Here is a 4,308-nt window from a genome sequence, read left to right on the forward strand (position 1 = left end):
TAATTAAAAATAAATATATATATATTTTTTTTTTTTTACATGGTAAACGTCATGCAAGACTTGCCTTCTGTGTAAGCAAAGAGTGCTTTTTCAGTACAGTTTGAATTTTTTTTCTTTTTCAGATAAGGGATCAGATTCATGGGAAGCTGTTCATATCATGTTGTGATTGTGAATCAGAGCACATCGTGTCTCAGTAATGTTAGATGGAGGTGTTTACTTCATTCTATTAAACTATTTTGAGTCTCAGAAAGGTTAGGCTTGGGAAGAACTAATGCAGACTGACTAAAGGGGCGTTCACACTAGATGACTGCTTCATACAGCTGCTCTTACCTGAAATTTAAGTGTATGTACTGCATTACTTTAAACGTACTGTGTATAGAACAGGATGACTTGACAGCACCAAAATCATGTTTTAGGCAAGAGGTCAATCTGTGGCATTTAGAATTTCTTTTGATTTCACAAATTCCTCCATATTACATGTTTGCCAAATGTGAACTTTAAATGATGCAGTGAAAGACGAAAATTCTAAGCATATGCTTTTGTGCTTATTCTTCCACATTCATATGATTGAAATGAAAGTGAAGGGAGCACAGAGTCTACTGTGACCACCACACAAGCAAAGCACAACACTGCTAAAGAACACTACTGAGTTCAGTGCGTTGTGTATTTTTAGGGAGCCTAACTACCAAAGGAGGTATGAGGATTCAACGGCCGAGATCCCACCTTCGTCCATTATCTACAGTAAGTGTCCTCAAATGCTTCGGAGATGATGTTGTTTTTAGGTGATATCAGAAATTACCAAAACATTATTTGTATAGCTTCCCAAAACCTAGGGAGCTGCTCACTGCCTATATAGACAGCTGACTTCTAAGGCAGCATGTTAACTTCTGTAGAACCACTGACATAGAGCAGTGTTATTTTAGTATTATGCTATCTTAGTATTTATTAATATTTGTTAATATGTATCAAATATTTGTAATTTATTAATATTTATTTAATATATATTATATTTTCAGTTTTCATTTTAATTTCAGATTAAGCTTTAGTAATATTGTTATGTGTTTTTGTCATTTTCATATTATAATTTTATTTTACTTTTAGTAATTTTAGTACTTCTGCCTAGTTATTTCAGTTAGTTGCCAATTTTCATTTAAGTTTAGGTTTTTCGTTCTATTATTATAATTTATTTCAGCTTTATTTCAGTTACTGAAAATGATTTTTAATAGTTTGAGTTAACAACAAACTGACAAGCAGTGACCGGTTTTTGAACGTTAGCATGTTGTAAATTATGTTTGATGGTAGCTTTAAACTGAAAACATAATACAATATTTCGTGTATTGTGGTGTTGTGGATGGGAAAAGGGTTGCCAAGTGTGTATTTTGTCAGCCTGTCACCCTTTGACAGATCTCACCACAGAGGCTCGGGGTCAATTAAAGCCCCATGCAGAGTGTTAAACAACAGCTAGCACTCAGCCTAACACTTCAGTAATGATAAGAGCAAGCGATTATATGATTTCTAGCTCTGCATTACTGTTTCTGAAGGAGAATCCTCTCAGCTGTACCCTGCCATACTGAAAACATCAGCAGCTTTTAAAAAGCAGTGTTGTTATTGTTAACTAAAACTAGTACTATTCAAAACCGTTTTGATTTAATTTTTAAAAAAAAGAAAGAAAATATCAATATTAGATTTAAAATACATTTAAAAAACTTCACTAATACTGAAATATAAACAGTGTTGGGGGAAGTTACTTTTAAAAGTAATGCATTACAATATTGCGTTACTCCATAAAAAATTAACTAATTACGTTACTTAGTTACTTTTATGGAAAGTAATGCGTTACATTACTTTTGCGTTACTTTTTAAATCTGGACAGGGCTTGCTTGTTTGTTTTTAAAATAAAAAAAGTTATATTTTTGGCAAATATAAAAGCCTTTTCACACCAAAAGTGAAACGAATAAGCCTCAGGCTGAAGGGAAAGTAAATTTACGTCCGTACAGTAGAATGCAGAAGAAGAAATTTCAACACACTTCAGCAATAAAAAAAGAACACAATATTTATTTTGAACTACAGTAACATCTTCTGATTTCTCTCAACATGGGGACAGGAGAGCTGTCAATCAATAAATTGGGGGGGAAAAGTAACTTGCATTACTTATTTGAAAAATTAACTCCGATATTCTCTTGTAAATTAAAAAGTAATGCGTTACTTTACTAGTTACTTGGAAAAAAGTAATCTGATTACGTAACTCGCGTTACTTGTAATGCGTTACCCCCAAAACTGAATATAAATAAAGCTAAATAGATAAATAAAAAAACTAATAAAAAAAAAACATTTAAAATTATTAAAGCAAAAAAATAAAATGAACTGAAATTAAACTATAAATATAATTATAATAAACTGAAAATATAAAAATAAAACATTATTCAAAATATTATTGAATGCTGTAGTAGTGTATGAGCAAGTAATATGTCAGTGCGCGCCTCAGTCGACCCATCGCGGCTGTTATCAGCGCTCTCGCTCCAGATGAACTGCTGAAGTGAAGAGAGCACATGGGGTGGTGTTTGGGGACAAATCATTTGTCCTGCTTGTCAGCGCTGGGAGCTGTTTGTGTATGTGTGAGTGTGTTGTGATGGTCAAGCAGGGGTCTGTTTACCCCAGCTCTAGGTGCTTTATGGGCTGAAGAAGTGAAGCAGAAAGTGTCCTCTCGTGCGCCTTAAAGGCTGTTTTCACTGCGGTGCGAGCTCTGAAGTGTTCGTTGCTGTGGGAAATAATGGCTCTGCTTGCTTTTTACATTAATTGAGGGGGAGGAGTTAGACAGGGAGTGATGCAGGGTGTTTATATCCATATTAGTGTGTGTGTGTGTGTGTGTGTGTGTTTATAGAGTACACATTAATTTGGATATAAACATCCTATATGCAATGTATATATACAGTGGGTACGGAAAGTATTCAGACCCCCTTAAATTTTTCACTCTTTGTTATATATATGTATGTATGTATGTATGTATAATAAATTGTAATATTTTAATTTATTTTAATGTATTTATTTATTTAAAAAATGTATTTCGCTGAAATATTCCATCACATTTTATATCCAGTTGCAGTTTAAAATTATATTGACAGATCTTTCCCAATGTCATTTTGGACTTGGTTCAAATGTGCTGTGTGTGTGTGTTGTCTTTCAAACTGGCCTGAATAGTCCAGTAGCCAATAGAGCAGAAGTCATTCTGAAAAGCAAAGAGACAAAAAAGAAATAAACATAATTATTTATTAATTAATAATAATTATTATTCATTATTTCTTTCAGTGTATATATATATATATAATTTTGATAATTTAATGATTCAAATATTAGAATAAATTAATACAAATAATTTAAGAAATATGAATAAAAATGTAACGCCTAAGTTAGTTTTTAATTATACATCAATAGATATATTGTTCAAAACATGTATTTCAGACAGTTTTTAGCTGTCAAACATACATCGATAATGTGATAAAATGTTTTACAAGAAAATACGATTTCTCTTTTTTTCTTAAACATTTGACATTTAATTCAATGTGAGTGAAAATTGTTTCTTCACCAAATTTTTCAGAGTGTGTGAACTTGAATAGAACTGACTTGCATCCACTAAAAATCACCTTTACACCAGCTGGATAAAAGTAATAAAAAAGTTTTAAAAAAAAAATATTTTGCAGATGGGACTTAAGTTTAAATTCATACGTTTTTAAGTGTGACTTTCATGTCGAGAGAATTTTTTTTGGCTGCTGTCCCTGTGTTCGTATTGCCAAGGAAGGAAATGACAAATCCCATGTTAACAACCCAGGCTTTTAGTAAACAGTGCAGATGAACGTTGCCCTTGTTTGATCAGAAGTGCACTGCAGAGGGCTTCTTTTTAAAGCACTGTTAGGCAGGATGTGTTTTCTCTGCTCCTAAATGGCAACTGTCTGATTGTCTCTGTAGTGTGTTGTTCAGTATCAGTGCTGTGCTCAGTTTTCACTGTGCCGTGTGTGCTTTGTGTCCTGTAAGATGCTTGTAAAGGTCAGAACAGCAGGAGTTTCTGAAAGTTCAGCGTGTTGAACAGACGAACCCCTGACTGTTGATCTGCTGCTGTTTGGACTCTGTGGTTTTTAACAGACTCGCTGTTCTTTGTCTGCATCCTTACAGCATTTGTGTTTCAGCATGAAGACCAACAAAACTCAACAAAACATGTTTGAACAGATTTTTTTAATTTTTTTTATTAATATATAATTTGTATTTTTTTAAATGTATATTACCATTTATTTAATTTTAATTTATTTATATATA

At 32.7% G+C, this 4,308-nt stretch overlaps 1 protein-coding gene across 1 annotated transcript in view; it reads left to right on the forward strand.

The window, feature by feature from the left end:
* The first annotated feature begins 669 nt into the window (after positions 1-669).
* Positions 670-4,308, forward strand: part of LOC107740923 (uncharacterized) — a 10,602-nt gene continuing 6,963 nt past the window's right edge. Inside the window, exon 1 of the mRNA XM_016553477.1 lies at positions 670-741. The gene's annotated coding sequence lies outside the window, so the exon portion shown is untranslated. The remainder of the gene's footprint in view (positions 742-4,308) is intronic.

This window comes from Sinocyclocheilus rhinocerous, unplaced genomic scaffold, assembly GCF_001515625.1.
Source record: "Sinocyclocheilus rhinocerous isolate Xijiao unplaced genomic scaffold, SAMN03320098_v1.1 scaffold1728, whole genome shotgun sequence".
NCBI lineage: Eukaryota > Metazoa > Chordata > Actinopteri > Cypriniformes > Cyprinidae > Sinocyclocheilus > Sinocyclocheilus rhinocerous.